At 48.3% G+C, this 23,828-nt stretch overlaps 1 protein-coding gene across 1 annotated transcript in view; it reads right to left on the bottom strand.

The window, feature by feature from the left end:
• Window positions 1–2,778: 2,778 nt before the first annotated feature.
• MTMR9 (myotubularin related protein 9) overlaps window positions 2,779–23,828 on the bottom strand; it is a 118,781-nt gene continuing 97,731 nt past the window's right edge. The window contains exon 12 of the mRNA XM_068143216.1: window positions 2,779–2,853. The gene's annotated coding sequence lies outside the window, so the exon portion shown is untranslated. The remainder of the gene's footprint in view (window positions 2,854–23,828) is intronic.

Below are 23,828 nucleotides of genomic sequence, written 5' to 3'. Positions count from 1 at the left end.
AGAAGTTAAAAGCAGTTTTGTGTTAATTGGAAACAGTTAATACAGGCCTTATCAGGTTTGTCAGTTTGAAGGCCGGAGCCTTGGCAGAAAGCCCAGCACAGAGAGAGCTGCTGCCCAAAGAAGGGGCGGAAGCAAGACTGACAGAGAAGTGCTGGAATGCCCAGTTCACTCTCAGTTCAGAAGGTGCTTCCTCCCACTCTTCCAATGAAATTAGTTTAGATTATTCTTTCCGTTTACCAACTTCCGTCCACCATATTCCCTTTCTTAAGGGGACAACGTCAACCGGCCACAACCCCCCTGGCTGCTTCAGTGTGAAAGTTCAAGAATTCTTTCTGTTTGTCATTGGTGTTGAACTTGGAGCCTGCACCAAATGATGTTGCTTATCTACCAGAACATTGCAGCTACTGTGTGTTTCTGCCCAGCTCTACTGCTACTTAGAAAAACCAACCCCCAAAAACCCTAACAACTGACATGTTCCAAGACTCTGGAAATGATAAACTAAGTTAGCCATTTCTTTCCTGGTCCTCTGTGGAAATCTGGAAACCTCTTACAAAGTATTTCAGTTAGCTTGAGCAATCCTGGAGTCAGACCCAAGGAAGCTAAACATCGTAGTCACCAGCTCAGGGAGATCATAATCATGTTTCCAACCCCAATCCCTCCGGGCGTTCCTGTCATCAAAGTTCATCGGCCAGCTGTCAGCTGCAGGGAAAAGAGAAGAAACAAGGAGCATGAGGCTTAAGCAACAATTCCTTATGCTTCTAAGACATACCATCAGTGGCCATTTGAACTACTAAAGCTGAATGCCACACTGTTCACACTTGAATTGCACAGGAGAGCAATTCGCAAGTGCCTAAAAAGAGAAGAAACTTTGTTGTGCTCTTACAGCAACCTCCTTTCTTCTCTTACCTGCCGCCAAAGAGGCTGACACTAACCTATGGCCTGCCTGACTTTATCCACATTGTAGGTCACCTCAAGCTCAGGAATATGCTTCTGCAACTCTTGTGCCAGCTCCTCAAGAGTGAAGCTCATGGCACTGATGTTGTACGTTCGCATGCTCAGTGCCTCTGTGGGGGCCTCCATGACCTCCAGAGTGGCTTTCAGGCAGTCATCAATATACATCATGGGGAGACGAGTGTCTGGCTTCAGGTTGCATTGAAATTTGCCTGTCTTGATGGCATCATGGAAAATCTGGACATCATAATCTGCAGAAAAGAGCAATGGGTGGCTGACTCATCGAATCATAGAATTGTTAGGGTTGGAAGGGATCTCAAGGATCATCCAGTTCCAACCCCCCTGCCATGGGCAGGGACACCTCACACTACAGCAGGTTGCTCACAGCCACATCCAGCCTGGACTGAAAAACCTACAGGGATGAGGCTTCCACCACCTCCCTGGGCAACCTGGGCCAGTGTCTCACCACCCTCATGGGGAAGAACTTCCTAACATCCAATCTGAATCTACCCATTTCTAGCTTTGTTCTGTTCCCCCCAGTCCTATCACTCCCTGACACCCTGGAAAGTCCCTCCCCAGCTTTCTTGTAGCCCCCTTCAGATACTGGAAAGCTACACTAAGGTCTCCTGTGAGCCTTCTCTACTCCAGACTGAACAGCCCCAACTCCCTCAGTCTGTCCTCATAGGAGAAGAGCTCCAGCCCTCTGTTCATCCTCGTGGCCCTTCTCTGGACACATTCCAGCGTCTCCAGATCCTTCTACCTTAATCTGTTGTTTGTGGAAGTAAACAGTTGTGACCGTTTGAGGCTGTGCCTTTAAGAAAAAGGCAGTTCTGGGACACTATGGCTGAATGTTTTGGAATGTTAATGAAAACAATCAGATATTCTAATTTCATTGGTGGATTGGTAAAAAGGCAGTTTTAAGCTTAGGTGCAGCTGGGACTTTCCTTAGTTCGCTCCTTTCTTTTCTTATTTCCAGCTCATCCACTTCTGGGCTCCCTTCCAGATTGACCTTGGACAGATAAGCAAACTAAGGCCTACTAACATATTCTGCTTTATTAATAACTGCTCTTTTTCTCTCTTTCTAACCCTCTTTGGGGAAAAAGGGGAGAGAAGGGGGTACGGGGGGGGGGGAACCCTCCTCCAGAGGGGGGGGAATTTCGTGCCTGTATTATTGGGGTTTTTTTTACCTTGCTATATATTTCTGTGTATATATTGTAAATACTGTAAATTGTGTCTATATCCCGCATTCCCTAAAAATTGCTTGTAAATATAGCATTTCCCTTTTGCTCCTCTGGTTGGCTAGCTGTGGTTTCTTTCTTCCTCTTTGGGGGGGGGAAGAAGGCTGATCCTTTCTCTTAAACCCACCACAACAGTCCTCCCACTAGCCCCTAAGTCTCTGGACTAAAGTCTCTAGTTTTTTTTAATCTCTAGATTTGAATTAAAATCTCTCTAGATTTTAATCGAGTAGCAGAACTGTGTGTCGTTTACATTGTACAGCAGGAGTCAGCCTGAACCACCCTGATGCTGTTCTGGCATTTGCATACTGCAGCAAGATGGCAGAGTTTAAAATGCTGTTAAAGAAATAAACTGTAATTAATTCCAAACCTCTCAGTAACTGTTTATGGACAAAGACAATTGGAATTAAGCCCCAGGCTGGAGAGGATAAATGCGGTGTTGTAGCACAATCACAATAACATCTCTACACCGATGCTCTACACTACCACAGATTATTCTCCAAACACATAAAGAATGACTGCCCTGGCTTGGTTTTCCTTGCCTGCAATACAGAGAACTCCACACAAGTCACTTACCAGTTGTTCCCTCACCAGGCTGAGAGTCAGCAGAGATAATTCCTGGGTACCTCAGGCAGCGGAAGTCTAGGCCGTACCGGTAGTGGTAGTACTGCAGAGGGAGAAGAGAAATCATAATATCAGTCAGGATTGGAAGGGACCACAGGATCATCTAGTTCCAACCCCCCTGCCATGGGCAGGGACACCTCACACTAGATCAGCCTGGCCAGAGCCTCATCCAGCCTGGTCTTAAACACCTCCAGGGACGGGACCTCAACCACCTCCCTGGACAACCCAAAAGGAGATCCATTTGGGAGAACCCAAATGAAGCTTCAGGCATTGAGACCAAGGCACACAACTGATTTCACAGGAAGAAGCTGCCACAGGGAGAACCTCACTCCTGTAACCAACTCCTGAGAGGGATGAAAGAAGCTACTGAACAGTCTCCATTCCCTGTTGGGTAGCTGATGCCCCTGGTGCCCCTTCTCTATGTTCCATCCAGATCAGCAGGTATGGATCCTTGCTATTGACTGGTTTCTGAAGCAGGGTTTAGATAGTGTTCAGTAATTGAGAATTCCTTAGTTTGTGGAACATTTCAAGGCCAACAAAAAGGTCTCTTCTCCCAGGCATCCAGCACCAGAACAAGAGGACACAGTCTCAAGCTATGCTAGGGGAGGTTTAGGCTGGATGTTAGGAAGTTCTTCCCAGAAAGAGAGATTGGCCATTGGAATGTGCTGCCCAGGGAGGTGGTGGAGTTACCATCACTGGAGATGATCACTGGATGAGATGGTACTGGGTGATATTCTATTCTATTCTCAAATAGCATCGGGTTCCCTAAGAGACCAGCTGCTGAGTTCAGTTTGCTTCCAGTTAAATGGAATGGAATAAGAATAGAATAAACCAGGTTGGAAAAGACCTTCAAGCTCATTGAGTCCAACCTATCAACCAATCCAACCCACCTAAACAACAAAACCATGCAACGAAGCACCCTGTCAAGTCTCCACCTGAACACCTCCAATGATGGTGACTCCACCACCTCCCCGGGCAGCCCATTCCAATAGGCAATCACTCTCTCTGTGTAGAACTTCTTCCTGACATCCAACCTAAACCTCCTCTGGCACTGCTTGAGACTGCATCCTCTTGTTCTGGTGCTGGTTGCCTGGGAGAAGAGACCAACCCCCAGCTGGCTACAACCTCCCTTCAGGTAGTTGTAGAGGGCAAGAAGGTCTCCCCTGAGCCTCCTCTTCTTCAGGTTAAGCAACCCCAGAAAGCCCCTGGGGTACAGGAGCCCTCCTCGTGTCACTCCTCGTGTTCCTCCCTGTGTCCCCTGGCATGGTGCCTGTGCCAGGACAGAGGGGTGAGCGAGTTTGTGCTGTTCCCCCTGGCAGGCAGCCGTTGGCTAACCTCGGTTCAGATAACCTTGACATATGCACAACCTCCTCGGCTCGATTTAGAGGTGACGCAGGACTGTGGGACAACGCCATAGCCCTCCAAGAAGTGACATCAGCCTGAAACGCCAAGGCACTGACTGGAAACCCGATCTCGGCAGCCAAAAATAAGTCGGATGACACCAGCTACTGTACAGTGCAATGCTTTGGGGAGCGGACGAGCTCCACTTTACGCCGGGCCTGCACAGACAACGCCAAGGGGCTGATGCACGATGGAAAACTGTGAGCCCAAGTCAGCTCTCGGCATGCTGAGCTGCAAAAAGGGCCAAAAAGCGGCCTGAAGCCCAGCGCCCCGCTCCGGCCCCCGGCACCTCCTCACGTTGTAGCCACCGGAGGCAATGGAGGGGTGGCGGTGGCGTGAGGTTAGCCGAATCCCTCCCCGGGCAGGGCCGATTCCAGCCCCCAGAGATGGGGCGATGTAGGCTGGGAAGCCGCCGTTACAGTCGTCGTGGAGCGCCCGCCTCCCTTCCCCCACGTCATTCATTCGGCCGCCGGCCCGGGTGCGAGGCAGACCCACCGGCTCAGGGCCCGGCCCCACGCTCACCGTCGAGCTCCTGCCGCGCCGCGCCTCGAGAAGCCCCTGGGGGCGGTGGGGGAGGCGGGGCTGAGGCAGACGTCACGGTGTGCCAGGGAGGAGACTGGGGGGCGGAGGCGGGGAGGGGGTGAAGCGGTGTGACGTCAGCGCAGTGCCACGCGGGTGTGACGTCACGCCCCGTGAGGCGCCCTGCTGCTGCTGCAGGCGGTGGCGGTGCGCGTCCCGCGGGGCGCGGCGGAGGAGCCCCCTTGGCCTCGGGGGCACCAAGGGGAAGCACAAAAACATGAGGTGAACAAAGACACGAAGTCAAAATTTGTTCCACCTGAACGTGGCTCAGAGAATCATAGAACTGATTTGGGTGGAAAATACCTCTATGATCATCCGTCTAACACCACCATGGCTGTTAAACCATGTCCCCAAGTGCCATGTCCACACAGCTCTTGAACACTTCCAGGGACAGTGCCTCCACCGCCCTCCTGGGCAACTTGTTCCAACGCCTGAACACTCCTGCCATAAAGGACGTTTCCCCAATATGCAATCTAATCCTTCCCTGGCACAATTTCAGGCTGTTTCCTCTTGTTCTGTCACCTGATGCTGAGGAGAAGAGACCCATCCCCACCTCACTCCAACCTCCTTTCAGGCAGCTGTGCAGAGCAATGAGGTCTCCCCTCAGCCTCCTCCAGGCTAAATAATCCCAGTTACCCTCAGCCACTCCAGAACAGGCTGTCCAGAGAGGTTGTGGAGTCTCCTCCTTCGGAGAGATTCCAAACCTGTCTGCACATGGTCCTGGGCAACCTGCTGTGGGCGACCCTGCTTTAGCAGAGGGGGTGGATTAGATGATCTCCAGAGGTCCCTTCTGACCCCTACTGTTCTGTGATTCTATGAAAATACATGACATGAATTCAGCAGTCACTTGGCCAATCTAGACCATGACAACATGGTGCTGGCTGAGGTCGGGTTTGCAAAGAAAACTCTACTACATGCACCAGTACAAGGGGCTGAGGCAAAGGAAGCCATGGTGGCCCTTTTGCAAACACCACCACAAGTATTTCTAATTGCAAAGCATCTTCTGTGCTGGGCTGCAAGGTGAGAATGACACAAAGCCTGTCTGGCTGTGAAAAGAATGGAATGGAATGGAATGGAATGGAATGGAATGGAATGGACCAGACCAGGTTGGAAATGACCTCACAGATCAAGTCCAACCTATCACTGAACACCATCCAATCAACTAAACCATAGCAACAAGTGCCTCATCCAGTCTCTTCCTAAACACCTGCAGTGATGGTGACTCCACCACCTCCCTGGGCAGCACATTCCAATGGCCAATCTCTCTTTCTGGGAAGAACTTCTTCCTAACATCCAGCCTAAACCTCCCCTGGCACAGTTCTTCACTGAGAGTTGTTAGCCACTGAAATGTGCTGCCCAGGGAGGTGGTGGAGTCACCATCCCTGGAGGTGTTCAAGAGGGGATTGGACGTGGCACTTGGTGCCATGGTTTAGTTATGAGGTCTGTGGTGACAGGTTGGACTTGATGATCTATGAGGTCTCTTCCAACCTTGGTGATTCTGTGATTCTGACTTGCCTATCCAGCCATGGCACCTTCACATTCAGTGTATTTACAGTCACTTGCCATTAATGCTTTTTCTCCTCCATGAACTCCCTCATGTATCTTTCAAACTCATTGAAGTCTGTGCTATCCACACTGGATAAAAAGCCTGCTCCATGTATAATTTTGTGCCCTCTAATTATACTTAGCTAAGCTGTTACATAACAATCCCCAACCTGCCTGCCAAGGGGTGAAATTCATAAGCAGGAGGGAAGGGGAAAATAAAAAACAGTCTGTGGCAAGCTAATCTTATCTCAAAGCCTTTGTTCTTCATGATTGCTCAAAGAGTTAATGGTGTTTATGGTTGTGAAAGACAGAAGTGTTTGGAATAAGAGAGGGAGTGTCCTGAATGAACAAAAAAGCCTCAAAATTGCTCTGAATCAGACAATGAAGCAGAAATTAGTAGATCTGGTTCTTTAGGCTTGCCTGAACATGCTTCAGAGCCAGGTGGGCGTGCTTTTGGCCACGTTTGGAAAGAAGGCTTTCTATAGGTTGCAATACCAGGGTTTTATCCCTAGATCTGTGTTGCTACTGGCCATTATTGCCTCGGGAAATCTATAAGTATCAGCCCAAAGAGCCAGAGCATCATCTTGCAATTGTCCACACTCTGGAAGGAACCACAAGCTTCGCTTGGAAGCTGAACTGTGTTTCAGTTTACCCAGGCAAGACAGCAAAGACCCCTCGCTATTTTCAGCGTTGTAAAGCCCAGAGGACAGACACGTGTCTTACCGGGCCGAGAGGCGAAACCCCAGAGGAGCTGAGTCCCCGGGACAGTTTCATTTGACTGGAGAAAGGAGCGAGCACTGCTACAAAAGGATTACAGCCGAGAAACCTCCTCTCTACAAAGCTTTCAGCTACAAATCCTTTGGGAACAAATCCTGCCTCAGTAATAAGCTGCAGACACCAACAGAAAGTGAAATGGTGCTCCTGCAGCTTCCACGTGGTCAACGACATTTTGGTTTGTCTAGATCTTAACGTGTGCCACGAGGTATCAGGATCAGTGAGTAATTACAATATCTGATTTTTATAAGCATCTACTGAAGATCTGTTGCCTTAGGGAATTCTAGAGTTCCGCCCCCCCCGTTGTGGGCAATCGCCGGCTTCATTGCCGAGGTTGCTTTTCTTTACAGTTTAAAGTGCTGCTTGTTGTTTCTGGATTTTTGTACATATTGTTTAAATTGCTACTTGTTCCTGCTGGTGAGGTATCTGTTCCACAACTGAACCCCTCGAATCTGTAAATAGGTTTTGATTAGTGTCTTTTGCGGGACTTTTTGTTATTAATAAAATTATTAATATTTTTATTAATTGCTCAGCTTATTGAACATTAATATATCCTTTTATAGACCACAACAGGGAGGAAAGTAGTAATCTTTGCTGTAAGTTCAGCTCAGCAGAAGACAGGAGAAGGATCTGGAACTGTGGAAGCACTTTGTATAACTGGTGCTGGGAATGAGTTGACTTGTGAGAACAGGCTGAGGGGAAGCAGGGTTCAAACAACTTCTGTTTGAAAGAATAGAAATAGAAATAGAAATAGAAATAGAAATAGAATAGAATAGAATAGAATAGAATAGAATAGAATAGAATAGAATAGGATAGAATAGAATAGAATAGAACAGAACAGAACTAGACCAGGTTGAAAGAGACCTCAGAGATCATTGAGTCCAACCTATTGTGAGAAACTGGTTATAATATTTGGCTTTCGCAAGGGGAAATTCTGGGGACCGTGGGGCTCGATCATTGAGCCTGGATCGTTGGGCTGATGGTCTGTATTGTGTGGGGTATTGGGAGAGAAAAGGGAGGTGCCAACAGGTCTAAAGACTGGCCAGGTCAAAAGTGCAGGTTTTGTCTGTCCTGATGGAGAGGGGTGGGAGCGTGCTGGGGAATATATGAATATGTACGTTTTAATATATTAATATGCATGTTTGCCGTCTATATAAGTTCACCTCGTGTTGTTAGGGTGCGCCTCTAGCAAACTCGCTATGCGCCCAGCGCTATGTTGCCTTTATTTTATAATAAGCTGGTTATAAATTTTCAGCAGTGAGTTCGTTTCTCACACTATCATCCAACACCATCTAATCAACTAAACCATGGCACCAAGCACCCCATCCAATCTCTTCCTAAACACCTCCAGGGATGGTGACTCCACCACCTCCCTGGGCAGCACATTCCAATGGCCAATCACTCTCTCTGGGAAGAACTTTTTCCTAACATCCTAACATCCAGCCTAAACCTCCCCTGGCACAGCTTGAGACTGTGTCCTCTTGTTTTGGTGCTGGTTGCCTGGGAGAAGAGAACAATTCCCTCCTGGCTACAACCTCCCTTCAGGTAGTTGCAAAGAGCAATAAGCTCTCCCCTGAGCCTCCAGGCTCAGCAACCCCAGCTCCCTCAGCCTCTCCTCGTAGGGCTGTGCTCCAAAGCAAGCACTGCTGACTCCATCCACTCTTTATGGCTCATATGGTTCATCAAATCAGTGATGCATCAAACACTGCATGCTGTTTGCCAGTAGTTTGTCCTCCTTGTCCTTCAGAGGACACCCTCCTGATCCACATAGTGGTAAAACTCCCCTGAGAAGGGGAAGAGCACACGAGCTTCCCCTGCCAGCAGCACCCTGTGCTGTCAGAAGTCACCTGCTCCCTCAGCCAGGAACAAGAGATTCACAGAAACATAGAATAGCATCATAGAATGGTTGTGGTTGGAAGAGACCTTTAAGGTCATCGAGTCCAGCTGTTAACTGAGCACTACCAAGTCACCACTCAACCATGCCTTTCAGCACCACATTTTGGAGTGGGGTTCCAGTATTGATGCCTGCTTCCTGGGCTGTAAAAATCCTAGCATGCCAGGAGGCTGTTAAGAGTTTTAGAAAGTGTGACACAGGATCAGATTTAAGTCCAAATACTTTGCACAAACTGCTTCAGGCTCTGTAATCCCTCCGGGCTGCTCATTAAGAACTTCCTGCTACATACAGCTTTAGCAGTTATCTAGGAAATTGGGAGTGCCTGGAATGCATGGAACCATGCCACGTTACTGAGTTTCTGCAGTTTTGGCCAAGTAAGACTCCTGTGTAGAAAGATGCTCCACCAGTGTCCCCCAAGAAATGTGCACTGGTGTCCTTGTTGCCTCCATACCGCCTTACAGTATTATCACACTAGTTGGAGGAGTGTCTGCACAAACAGATGGGGCTGCCCTTCAGTGGGCTGTCTGCAAACAAGAACAGACAGTTATCATAGTAGTATCATAGTATCAGTCAGGGTTGGAAGGGACCACAAGGATCAAGTAGTTCCAACCCCCCTGCCATGGGCAGGGACACCCCACACTAGATCAGCCTGGCCAGAGATTCATCTAGCCTGGTCTTAAACACCTCCAGGGATGGGGCCTCAACCACCTCCCTGGACAACCCATTCCAGGGCTTCACCACTCTCATGGTGAAGAACTTCTTCCGCATGTCCAGCCTGAATCTCCCCACCTCCAGCTTCATTCCATTCCCCCTAGTCCTATCACTACCTGAGATAATGAGAAGTCCTTCCCCAGCCTTCCTGTAGGCCCCCTTCAGATACTGGAAGGCCACAAGAAGGTCACCTCGGAGCCTTCTCTTCTCCAGACTGAACAGCCCCACCTCTCAGTCTGTCCTCATAGGAGAGGTGCTCCAGCCCTCTGATCATCCTTGTGGCCCTTCTCTGGACACGTTCCAGCACATCCATATCCCTCTTGTAATAAGGGCTCCAGAACTGGACGCAGTACTCTAGGTGGGGTCTCACCAGAGCTGAGTAGAGGGGGAGGATCACCTCCCTTGACCTGCTGGCCACACTTCTCCTGATGCAGCCCTAGATCTGATTGGCTTTGCGGGCTGCAAGTGCACACTGAGAGCTCAGGACATTTGCTGTGAGTAACCCAGGCAGAGGCAGGCTGGGAAGGAGAAGTCCAGCAGGTGGGGGCTGAGAAACAGGGAGAGAAGACTCAGAGCACTAAAGCAGGCAGAGGAGTACAGAGAAGCTATGAAGACACTTGGTGAGAGAAAGACCTGGAGAGAACAGGCAGAATTCATGTGTGGAGGTCCCAGATGACTATAAGCTGGCTGCTGTGTGCAGTCACTTCTCACTGAAGACTTAGCAGCCTCTCTAGGAGAGTTCACTCTATGGTTTTCCTCTTAGGCTACCTGCAGGAGAGGCACTAGCATAGATCCTGGTGTCTCAGATGCCATAGCTCCTTTGTGCAGTCTTCCTGTGTGGTGGGGTGGAAGAGTAAGGCCAAGAGGCCTCCTCCCTTCCCCCTTGTAAGGTAAAGGGAAAGAAAATTGAAGGGAAAGGGAAAAAAAACTCACAAGCTGAATTAGCAAAGCAGTGGAGCTTTATATTTACAAAGCAATGTAGGGTATGCGGGGGAATATATACAAATTTACAATATTTACAATATATACAAAGATATACAATAAAGTAACACAGAAATGAGAGTAACCCCCCTCAGCAGAGGGGGTTCCCCACCTCCGCTCTCCCCTCTTTCCTGCTTTCCCCAGAGTGGGATAGAAAGAGAAAGAAAAGAGAGGAAAAAAAAGTTAGAAGCAGTTTGTGTTAATTGGAAAGCAGTTAATACAGGCCTTCTATCTCATCGGTTTCAAGGCCGAAGTCTTGGCAGAAAGCCCAGCACACAAAGCTGCTGCCCAAAGAAGAGGCGGAAGCAACACTAAAGATAGAAGTACCAGAGTGCCCAGTTCACTCCCAGTTCACTCCCAGTTCAGAAGGTGCTTCCTCCCACTCTTCCAATGAAATTAGTTTAGATTATTCTTTCCGTTTACCAACTTCCGTCCACCATATTCCCTTTCTTAAGGGGACAATGTCAACCGGCCACAGTCCACCCCTTCTAAACAATTTCATTGGCCGTTCATACTGTCCATCCAATCCACAACGACATTTACAGTTCGTGAGTAAAGTTCATAGTCCATTCCGGCTATGCTCAGATGTAGATGATTCAAAAGTCCAAGAAAATCAGAAAGTGAGAAAAATGGAAAACAGTTCATTTCTTCGCCAACGAAGCAAAGAAAAGAGAAACAGGGAATCTCAGGGTCTCTCAGTTGACTCAGGGCTCTCAGGGATCTCAGGGTTCGCGCACCGTAGATTTCCTCATTGATTCTTCCTTTGGACGCGATGTAGCTGTACAGCAGTTCGAAATAAACCTCTTTCAGCTAAAGTTAAATTTCTTTGTGGAATACACTGAATTTCACCATTCTCTTGCATTACCCAATAAGTGTGACCAGGACCTTCAGCTGAAACCACCCCTCGGACAGGTTTAGCCTCTCCTGAGGGTGAAAATACCCAAACAGTTTTACCTAACAGATTCTTTCCTCTAACAACAGGAACTCTATCACCTTCTACTTTCCGTAGCAGATCTGAATGTGCAGGTCCAGCTCGGTTCACTGAACCTCTACTATTTACCAGCCAGGTTGCTTGTGCTAAATGTTTTTCCAAGTTTTTCAAAGATCCACCCCCCATGGCTTTGAGAGTGCTCTTCAACAAACCGTTGCAGTGTTCAATCTTCCCTGAAGCTGGTGCATAGTAGGGAATATGGAATATCCACTCAATACCGTGCTCTTTTGCCCAGTTCTTTACAAGGTTGTTCTTGAAATGTACTGCAAGAAGGGGCCGCTTATTCGACCAATTTGATCAGCGGAATCCAACTTTATTGAGCATCAGACACATCTTATATACAGTTTGCTATAATTATGCCCACTTGGCAACATACTATTGGTTGCTCTCTAAAAGGTTACATCATTGTTTTCACAACTCTGTGGAATCCTTCTATCCGGCCTAATTGCTCTCTTTCCCAGATCTCGCCTCCTCCTTATCTTGCTTGCCTCCCATCTCAGGGGCAGCTGGACTTCAGCATACCGAGCAATCAGCACTTTCCCACATCTCTTACAGCGCCACTATATTATCAACAGAGAATTCTTCAAGGCCTGAATTGCACAGGCGTTCCTGGGACCCAAGGCCCCTCTTGCTCAAAACAATCCACAACAGAAATGAGCTCCGTTGTCTGACTCAATCCTCTCTGGAGTTCCGTGTCTCCACAGGATCTGTCTCTCCAGACCGAGGATGGTGTTGCGTGCAGTTGCATGTGGAACTGGATAAGTTTCCAACCATCCAGTGTTTGCCTCTACCATAGTAAGCACGTATTGCTTACCAGAACGAGAACGTGGTAGAGTGATGTAGTCAATCTGCCAAGCTTCACCATACTTGTACTTGGACCATCTGTCACCATACCACAAGGGCTTAAGTCGCTTTGCCTGCTTAATAGCAGCACAAATGTCACAGTCATGGATGACATGTGTGATAGTATCCATGGAAATCTCTATGGATCTGTCACGAGCCCATTGGTATGTTGCATCTCTGCCTTGATGTCCTGACGAATCAAGAGCCCACCGAGCTAAGAATATCTCACCTCGGTGTTTCCAGTCGAGATCAAGATTAGAGTCCATGTCTACTTGAGAAACTCTTGCAGCTAGATCTGCCTGATGGTTGTGTTGCTGTTCCTCAGTAGCTTTGCTCTTAGGAATGTGAGCATCAATGTGTCTCACTTTCACTGGAATTCTCTCGATTCGATCAGCAATGTCCTGCCACAGGTCGGCTGCCCAAATGGGTTTTCCTTTCCTCTGCCAACCACTCTTCTTCCAGTTCTTTAGCCAACCCCATAGAGCATTGGCTACCATCCATGAGTCGGTGTAGATATAAAGCTTTGGCCATCTCTCACGTTCAGCTACGTCGAGAGCTAGCTGGACAGCTTTTACCCCTGTGAACTGACTGGATTCTCCTTCTCCATCTTTCGCCTCTGCAACTCGGCGTGTTGGACTCCACACTGCAGACTTCCTCCTTCGCTTGTTCCCAACAAGACGACAGGAACCGTCTGTGAACAAAGCATATTTCTTTTCATCATCAGAAAGATCATTGTAAGGAGGAGCTTCCTCAGCACGAGTTACTTTCTCCTCTGGAGGTTTAGCACAGTTGATGCCTTCAGGCCAACTTGAGATCACCTCCACTAGACCAGGTCTTTCAGGATTCCCCATTCGAGCTCTCTGTGTTATCAGAGCCATCCACTTAGACCACGTTGAGTCTGTGGCATGATGCGGTGTGGAGCCTTTGCCTTTGAACATCCAATTCAAAACTGGTAATCTGGGAGCTAAAAGAAGTTGTGATTCAGTTCCAATCACTTCAGAAGATGCTTTTACTCCTTCATAGGCAGCTAAAATTTCTTTCTCTGTTGGAGTATAATTAGCCTCTGAACCTCTGTAACCTCGACTCCAGAAACCTAGAGGTCGTCCACGTGTCTCACCTGGAGCTTTTTGCCACAAGCACCAGGTGGGACCATTGTCACTTGCAGCTGTGTACAAAATGTTCTTAATGTCTGGACCATCTCGGACAGGTCCCAGACCCATTGCTTGAACTACCTCTTGCTTTATCTGGTCAAAGGCTGCTTGTTGTTCAGGTCCCCAGTGGAAATGGTTTCTCTTTCGAGTCACATCATACAGAGGTTTCACAATTTGACTGTATCCAGGAATGTGCAGTCTCCAAAATCCCACTATCCCCAAGAAACGTAGGGTCTCTTGCTTGTTTGTGGGATTTGCCATGGTAGAGACTCTGTTTACCACATCCACTGGAATGTGTCGGCGTCCATCCTGCCACCACACTCCCAGAAACTGAATCTCTGTGGTAGGTCCTTTCACCTTGTCTCGCTTGATGGCAAAACCTGCATTCAGAAGAATGTCAATGATTTTGTTACCTTTCTCGAAGACTTCCTCAGCAGTTTTACCCCAGACGATGATATCATCGATGAACTGGATGTGTTCTGGAGCACCGCCTTTCTCCAGAGTATCGTGGATCACTGCATGACAGATGCTTGAGCTGTGGATCCAGCCCATTGGCAGCCTGTTGAAAGTGTACTGGATTCCTCTCCAGGTGAAAGCAAACTGAGGCCTGCATTCCTCTGCTATGGGAATAGAGAAAAAGGCATTAGCAATGTCTATGGTAGCATACCATTTGGCCTCTTTGGATTCCAGCTCATACTGTAGTTCCATCATGTCCGGTACTGCTGCACTCATAGGTGGTGTTACCTCATTCAGGGCTCGGTAGTCTACTGTCAGACGCCAGTCTCCATTCTGCTTCCGCACAGGCCACACTGGACTGTTGAAAGGTGAATGAGTTTTGCTGACAACTTTCTGACTCTCCAACTGACGAATCAGGTTCTGAATGGGCAACAAAGAGTCACGGTTGGTTCTGTATTGTCTGTGATGCACAGTCTGAAAAGCAACCGGCAATTTAATGTCCTGTATCTTATGTTGTCCCACAACTGCAGATTCATCAGAAAGCTCAGGTCTGGCAGATAGCTTCAGTTTTTGTCCATCAATTTCTATAGAAGCTACTCCAAAAGCCCATTTGTAACCTCTAGGGTCTTTGAAACGCCCTTCTCTCAGAAAATCAATTCCCAAAATACAAGGTGCATCAGGTCCGGTCACAACTGTATGCTTCCTCCATTGTTTACCAGTTAGACTTATATTAACCTCTACCTTACTTAACTCTTGAGATCCACCAGTGACTCCCAGAATAGTTATAGACTCTGATCCCTGATAATTTGATGGTATTATGGTGCACTGAGCTCCTGTGTCAAGCAAGGCCCTGTACTTCCGAAATTGTGAAGTGCCAGGCCACTGGATGGACACATTCCAATAGATTCCATTATCTCTGTTATCCCTCTCCTCCCCCTGGCGGGAGGCAGGGCACCCCTAGTTATGGGGAACATGCGCACATGTGCATTGCACATAGTTTGCAGGGTTATAACTTTGCATGTTATAACTGGAGCCACTGTTGGAGCCATAAGAGTCGTTCTGGGGAACTGTGGAAGTAACAGCTACCCTTCTGGTATTGCTACCTTGGGTTCTGCCACTTTGCAATTCCCTCAGTCTCCTGAAAAGATTAGAAGTTGGTTGGCCATCCCAGCGGTTCATGTTCTCACCAAACTGATCATGCAGAGTTATCCAAATAATTCTACGTGATTGCCTTGGTGGTCTGTTTTGGAATGTCCTGTTTTGGAATGACCTCCTTGGAGGACGTGTATTCCTCACAGATGAAACTTGTACCCACCTGGAGGAAGAATTGAAATTATCCTTCTGTGCCAATTGGTATATGGAATCTTTCAGATCCTTCATGCAATTCTCAATTTTTCCAGACAGAGTTTCAATGGCTGAAACCAAAGAAACACGTGTCATGCTATCCTCCAATTGTCTCATTTGATCACTGAATTGGCCAACCGTGGGAGAAGCTCCACCATAACTTCTTGACACAATTCTGCTTGCCAGAATGTTTGCATAATTAGAAGGAGCAAGTTTGATGATCTTTTTAGCAAGACCAATACCCACAGGAATGTCATCAGGATTCAGAGTTTCATGTTCACCATAGAGTAGCTCTCTAACAGCAAATTCTCTCAAGCGCTTAATTCCCTCATCCCTCATGGTAGTCCAGGGTTTAGGGTTCCATGGAAGATCATCTCGGGAAGGGTATCTCAGGGCAACCGCCATTAAAAGGCGTATCCACAGATTAACCTTACCGAGAGTTCTGCCTAGATGTCTATCTATTCCATTATCCCTCGAGAGAGTTCCTAACTGAGCTGCTGACTTGTCTCCAACTGTTAGAGCCAGAGCACCTGTATCATAACACCTACTAAGCCAAGCTAGAACTGGCTCCTTATCTGCCCTGGTGAAATCTTTACGGACATAACGCAATTCCTCGCGGGGAGAAGAACACTCTGAAATATCATCTTGTTCCTCGTCTCCCTGAATTCTTTGTCCATATAATCCTGCTGTCATTCTCCTAAGGATCTCTTTAAGCTGAGAACCACCTTTGCCAGCTGCTTTCCTAACTTCATCTCTATCCTGCTTTGATCTCACTAGGTTAGCTAGATCTTTAAAACAAAACTTCTCTTCCTCCTCAGCAGGATCTTTTAGAGTAGAGGGCCCCTCACCAGGATCAGTCTCCACATCTTCTTCTCCATCTTTGGCCTTTCCACCTCTAGTCTTTGAAGGAGCCACCTTAACTGGAGCTGTGTTTGAATTTACAGCCACCTTAATGGAAGCTGACAGGTCCTGAGATAAATCAGCTGCTGGGGCAGTGACTTCCGGTCCCACCGAGGGAGTGGGCGGAAGTGACGTTGCTCCGTTAATGGCCGACGGAGAAGAAGAAGAAGGAGAAGGAGTGGGAGAAGGAGTAGGCACCATGTTGATACCAGCCGATGCCCTTGGCAGCTTGCTAGAATCAGCAGCAAAGTAATTTATAGCTGCTTTACCAATTAACTTTTTAGCCTTCTTTTTAACTGACACAGACTCCCCACACTCTTCGTCACTAGATGACTCTGGGACTGGTCCAGAGCCACGGCATTTTCTTTTTGATCTAGTTTTAATAACAAAACACGCCCTGGACACCTTCCTCTCTCACCGCAAAGAAATCAGGAGATACACGATAATTATCACCAGCAGCAGAATTATAGACATGAAATAAATCACCTTTGGATCCCAGGCATCACCTAAAGTTACTCTCTCCTCAGGCGGAATCTTAAAACCCTTTATCTCAATTGGGAGAGTGGTGGAGGTAACATTCCTGTATCTCACTGGCCATAAGAAATTAATACATTTTCCATACCATAGTCTAACTCTATACGTAACCCACATATAAATTGTCCGCACCAAATATTTACCCAGGTAATCCAAAATCAAACCCAAACAATATCTGTAAACCAGAGCCCCAAAAATTGAAAAGAATAATCGCTCCACAAACCACAATACCTTCATGTTTGCTAATTCAGCTGGAAAACACTAAATCAATCAAGCAATAAATTAAACTAATTATCTGCCGCACGTTGGGCGCCAAGGCAAAAAATGTGGTGGGGTGGAAGGGTAAGGCCAAGAAGCCTCCTCCCTTCCCCCTTGTAAGGTAAAGGGAAAGAAAATTGAAGGGAAAGGGAAAAAAAACTCGCAAGCTGAATTAGCAAAGCAGTGGAGCTTTATATTTACAAAGCAATGTAGGGTATGTGGGGGAATATATACAAATTTACAATATTTACAATATATACAAAGATATACAATAAAGTAACACAGAAATGAGAGTAACCCCCCTAGGCAGAGGGGGTTCCCCACCTCCGCTCTCCCCTCTTTCCCCAGAGTGGGATAGAAAGAGAAAGAAAAGAGAGGAAAAAAAAGTTAGAAGCAGTTTGTGTTAATTGGAAAGCAGTTAATACAGGCCTTCTATCTTATCGGCTTCAAGGCCGAAGTCTTGGCAGAAAGCCCAGCACAGAAAGCTGCTGCCCAAAGAAGAGGCGGAAGCAAGACTAAAGATAGAAGTGCCGGAGTGCCCAGTTCACTCCCAGTTCAGAAGGTGCTTCCTCCCACTCTTCCAATGAAATTAGTTTAGATTATTCTTTCCGTTTACCAGCTTCCGTCCACCATATTCCCTTTCTTAAGGGGACAACGTCAACCGGTCACATCCTGTCATGGGGAAAGAAGAAACCCCAGTGCCAAAGTGCAAAGGAGATCCTCATTTTGTAATGCAAAGTGTAACCTGAGACAAGCCAGATAGTCCAGAGGCCTTGCACAGAGATGAGTATCTGTGTGGGACTCACTTGGAAGATCATCCAGTCCAACCCTCAACCCAGCACTGAAGGGTCAACACTACAGTATCACAGTATAACTTAGGTTGGAAAGGACCTCGAGGATCATCAAATCCAACCTATCAACACAGACCCCCATGACGAGACCATGGCACCAAGTGCCACGTCCAATCTCCTCTTGAACGTCTCCAGGGATGGTGACTCAACCACCTCCCTGGGCAACCCGTTCCAATGACGAATGACTCGCTCGGTGAAGAACTTCCTCCTCACCTCGAGTCTAAACCTCCCCTGGCGCAGCTTGAGACTGTGTCCCCTTGTTCTGGTGCTGGTTGCCTGGGAAAAGAGTCCAACCCCTTCCCGGCCACAACCACCCCTCAGGTAGTTGTAGAGGGCAATAAGGTCACCCCTGAGCCTCCTCTTCTCCAGGCTAAACAATCCCAGCTCCCTCAGCCTCTCCTCATAGGGCTTGTGTTCAAGGCCTCTCACCAGCCTTGTTGCCCTTCTCTGGACATGTTCAAGTGTTTGGATGTCCTTCTTAAACTGAGGGGCCCAGAACTGGACACAGTACTCAAGGTGCGGCCTAATCAAAGCAGAGTACAGGGGCACTATGACCTCCCTGCTCCTGCTGGCCACACTATTCCTAATGCAGGCCAGGATGCCATTGGCCCTCTTGGTCGCCTGGGCACACTGCTGGCTCATATTCAGGTGGCTGTCGATCAGCACCCCCAGGTCCCTCTCTGTTTGGGAGCTCTCCAGCCACAATGTCCCTAAGTGCCAGGTCCACATGGTGCTTAAACACCTCCAGGAATGGTTACTCCACCATTGCCCTGAGCAGACCATTCCATTGTTTCCTTCAGTGAGGAAATATTTTCTAGCATCCATCCAGAACAAGAGGACACAGTCTCAGGCTGTGCCAGGGGAGGTTCAGGCTGGAGGTCAGGAGGAAGTTTTACACAGAGAGAGTGATTGCCCACTGGAATGGGCTGCCCGGGGAGGTGGTGGAATCGCCATCGCTGGAGGTGTTCAAGAGGAGACTTGACAGGGTGCTTGGTTGCGTGGTTTAGTTGGTTGGGTGGTGTTGGATGATAGGTTGGACGCGATGATCTTGAAGGTCTCTTCCAACCTGGCCTATTCTATTCTATTCTATCCTGAACCTCCCCTGGTGCAGATTGTAACCATTCCTTCTAGTCCTGTCACTTGCCACCAAGGAGAAGAGGCTGCCCCCTCCTCACTCCAAGCTCCCTTCAGGTAGTTGTAGAGAGCAATGAGGTCTCCCCTCATCCTCCTCTTCTCCAGACTGAACACCCCCAGCTCCCTCAGAGGCTCCTTATAGGCCATGTGCTCCAGGCCCTTCACCAGTCTTGTTGCCTTTCTCTGAACGCACTCCAGCACCTCAGTGCCCCTCTTGCAATGAGGGGCCCAGAACTGAACACAGTGCTCGAAGTGTGGCCTCACCAGTGCTGAGTACACCCTCACTGAAAAGAGGCTGAGCTGAGAAGTAAAAATCACTGAACAGAATTTGTTCTGTTTTAACTCAAACCAGGTTGAGCAAGGTTAAATGGAATGGAATGGAATGGACCGGACCAGACCAGACCAGGTTGGAAGAGACCTTTGAGATCATCGAGTCCAACCTATCAGCCAACACCATTTTGTGGCAATGCCAGCGACGAGCAGTGTGAGCAATCTGGCAGTGCAGGCCTAGAGCCTCACATGGTGGTAGGCCATAAATGCAGAGTTAGCTAGCAGTGTAGCAAAACAGTGCTGTGCCTGCAGCATGTAACTAAAACAAGACACTGGTAGCTATAAACATGGACAGTTATCTTGGGACAACAGGATATGCACCTGCATCAACAACCTCATTGTGTCATTAGTAGTTGGACCAATAATCTGTAATAGTGCAATGTGTGGTCACTCATAGGGAACCAATGGAGCTATGCCAACAAGGCTCTCCGAGTCTATATAAGTCGTAGCAGTTGCCCTGCTACGCACTTCTTCTTCTGCCTTTCCTGTCTCCTGTTCTTCTACACTTTACAGTGCTATACTTGCACTACAGGCCTGCTCCATAGGCCTGCACCTCAGGCCTGCACCATCGGCCTGCAACACTGGAACAATAAAGGAAAAATACTCGATCACATTGGTCAGCCGTATTGGTTCCTATCTCCGTCGTCTATATCTGGCGCCCGAATAAACCTGAACTCATGGACAAGGGATCCTCGGAGTACCATACTGATCGACTCAGCAGAGAGAGGTACGTCCGAGCGATACGGAAAGCCGGTCGGACAGCACTGCCCCGGTGCTGGAAAAATTAGCAGCGCGCGCGCTCACATAGGAAGTGAATCTCACCCTGGCCCGGTGAGCGACCGGGGAGAGGCAAGGGGCAGCACGCCACCACAGAAGAGGCTGTGCTAAACGCCTTCCACCTATCCTCTCCGTGAGAGGTATTACTGGCAATTCTGGGATCGTAAAAGGGCTATTAGCCTGTGCCCAGAGTCATCCCCACGGCAATTAAGCTTTTACTTCCGAAGCGCGGGAAGAAATTGCAGCCCAGCTGTGGGATGAGGTGCTAAATGCTTAAAAAAAAGCAGCTTTTCGCTATAGCACCGTGTGATGGATCGTCACGGACATTGCAATCGAAAAAAGCAGAGCAGGCTACTCCCGATTCAGCTGCTGCGGCGTTTGGTTCTAACTGAGACGAGACGCGGAAGGCACTCCCCGCCCTCCGCCCGCCCCCCCCCCCCCCCCCCCCCGTCTCTCCTTGCACATCGTCTGCCGCTCCGTCAGCATCCTCCTCAATTTCAATTGCCCGCTACTCCTTCTACACGAATCGCGGCTCTCTATTACCGTCCTTTTGCGCGGAAAAATCTGCTCCTGCCACGTCAATAGCGGCAGAAGCGAATCCAGATCGAACTGATAAGGCGCGCGAAATCAAAATGGAGGTCGCTACGCATTAAGAATTAGACAAAGGAGACGCCACCTCCGCCATCTTGGCCAGCACACCGTGTTTATTAACACACCGCCACAGCCGCCCGCGCCCAGCGGAGAAACCCAGTAAAAAAAAAAAAAAAAAAAAGAAGCAAAAAGCGGCGAAACCTGCGGCTCGGCGTTTTCCATCCCCTTCATGAACATCTTCCTGATACCGCCAGCGATGGCTTGGGCTTGGAAGCCGGACAGTGCGAACTCTGCCCTAGAACTCCTGGAGCGCTTGCAGGCTCGCGATCACGGCATTTTTGCACCCCCGCCCCGCCGCGAGCCCCGGCCGCCCCGATGGTGGCCCCCACCACCCCGGCAGCGCTCAGCCCAGCGGCGCCCACCTCAACGGTGCCCCACGCTCTGGCAGTTCTCCCGCCGACGCCTCCCGCGACCCCCCATGGACCCCGCGAGTACCGGCGGCTCCGATCAAGCGGCATCGACCGACGCACCACCGATAACAGCCACCCCCACGGCAGCGGCAGGAACGGCTCCAGCGGCCCCTTCCCCCCAGCAGTTTCACCGGCTACACCCCCCCCGCCCCCTACATTCCAGTCATTAGCAGAGTATAGCCTCGGACGGAGATTTCAATTGAGTCCCGATGGGGCGATCGGGAGGTGGGAGGGACACGGAACTGTCCCGCTGAGCTCGTGGAAAGGCATTGTGGGAAATGTAGTCACAGATGGAGAAGGTTAACAATGACTATGGTAATCTGAACTGACTAATGTTAAAGGAAGCTAGACAAGCCATAGCTACCTATGGGCTACAGTCAGGATACACAACTGCTGTCATCAATTAGTTGTTTTCAACACATTTGTTAATCCCTTTTGACACACGTATGTCAGCAAATGGTGTTTATTACGAGGTCTGAGAGCGATCATGGAGGAGATGGGTGCCTTACAACCTGGCCTCCCAACTCCCAGTCCCCACAAATTGGGACCTGATTATTATTAATTTGAAGGATCGTTTTCTTTACAATTTGCTCACACTCGGAGGACTTAACAAAGTCTGCATCTACTGAGTCATCGATTAAGGCAGACTCCACCCACCGATATCAACGGGTAGCCCGAAGGCACTCTCTTCCCACTTAAACAGACTCATTGTGACATAGACTTGTGACATCTATAAGACTATGGATGGTATTCTGATTGCAACAAAAAAGTTACATCGTAAGACAGTGCTGAGTTTCAGCAGCAAGCAGACTTGAAAGTCACACCGTCTTAGCCCTTGCAACTCTTGAATTAACTGACAATTCACTTGCAAATGCCTGAGAAGCCATGCCCCGGCAGCCAGCAGACTGCCACCATTAGCCATCTCATTGGGGCGAGATCTTTGCCAGATCTTATCAACAATTGCAGCTTCCTGAGAAGGCTTTGCAATTAAGTCAGGATGTAGTGATCAAAGGGTGGTCCACCATCCAGGACAATAACTCTGATCCTGTGTTTCTTATTACTGAGCAGGGTCTAACAGGGACACTTGGTTTCTTTGTCAATACCATCCCTTACATACGGCATTCAATACTAATTCAGACCTGACTCACGATATGAAGGTAGAAATGTGGATATTTTGGCATTTGACAATGCTAATGAAGATACTAAACAGGTTCTCAGCATTTTATCAACAGGTGCCACTGCCTCATGACTGCAGGACCACAACGAATGAAGGCATCGACAAGCAGCAATGTATCTAGTCACGGCCATAGAAGCAGTCCTGAAATCATCGTGCCTCTGAGAAACCTAGGTACCTTAAAGTGTCTGACTGTTGGACAGACTCGAAAGGGTCACAAATCTAATCATTTTACTTGAGATCGTCGCAGAAGCTGCTCCTGCAGCGTGAATATACCCCGCGCGACGACACCAAACCAGGGTCCTTGGACCGCGCCTCCCCCTCTTCCCCCCCCCCTCCCCCAGCCCCCTCTGGCAGCTCACAGCGGACCTGACAACAGCCGCATATCACCTTTTGAATCCACGAAGCGTTGTCGAGTTTAACTGGCATGGTCCTTTGGGTCACAGACCCTCTGCTCTGTTAATTGGCAGACGACAGTCTATCTTTAGACAGGGCATTCTTATAATTCCTGGTTCAATACATTCTGATTATGAAAATTATGCTCGATACCATTGCCTCTCCTGTTAGCACTCCTGTTGGGACAGAAATTGCTTAATACCATCTGAGTCCCAAGTGCTTAAAACTTATAACAGAATCCAAGGGCAAGAAGGCTCAGGTTCCACCGATATGCCTAATACCTCATTAGCCCTAAAAATCCAAAAGAGAAAACTGGAACAGATTTTATCTGTCAGACACCCTTGTGGACAAATTATACAATTTTCAATTATTATGGATACTGGAGACGATGTCATCATTATACCTAGTCATAAACGGAATGGTCACTAGCCATTGCTCATGCCAAATGTTGAAGTCATGTGTTTAGAAGGTATCCAAACAACTTGGGTTAGCAAAGAGCCATTGCAATTATCTTTTAACTACAGCAAATCAATCACTGTAAGACCGTACGTGTTAACCCTTCCAGTTGCTCTATTGGGCTGATATGCCTTAAGTCAACTAGGAGCAAAACTTGTTACCGTTCCTTCTTTATAGTGGTACTAGTCAGCAACTAACCCACAAATTAAAATGGAAAACACATAATCCAGTATGGGTGGAACAATGGTCGTTCAGACACGATAGGCTTCAAGTCGTTAAGACCCTAATACAGAAACAATAGCAACTAGGTCACTCCTTGCTAGCCACCTACCCCCACCCCCAGAAAAGGGAGGATTTTCTAGTACTACTCTTGCCAACCAAAGCTCTGCTCTGATTTAAAGTTACAGTGCTAATTTCTTCATTTCTGATTGCAATGTCCTTAAGAGATTTGTTATTTAGAGTTTTGCTAAGTTTTCC

This window comes from Melanerpes formicivorus, unplaced genomic scaffold (assembly GCF_026170545.1).
Source record: "Melanerpes formicivorus ecotype bairdi unplaced genomic scaffold, bMelFor1.0.p_v2 SCAF_9, whole genome shotgun sequence".
Taxonomy (NCBI): Eukaryota; Metazoa; Chordata; class Aves; order Piciformes; family Picidae; genus Melanerpes; species Melanerpes formicivorus.
This window is presented reverse-complemented; position numbering and strand designations above follow the sequence as displayed.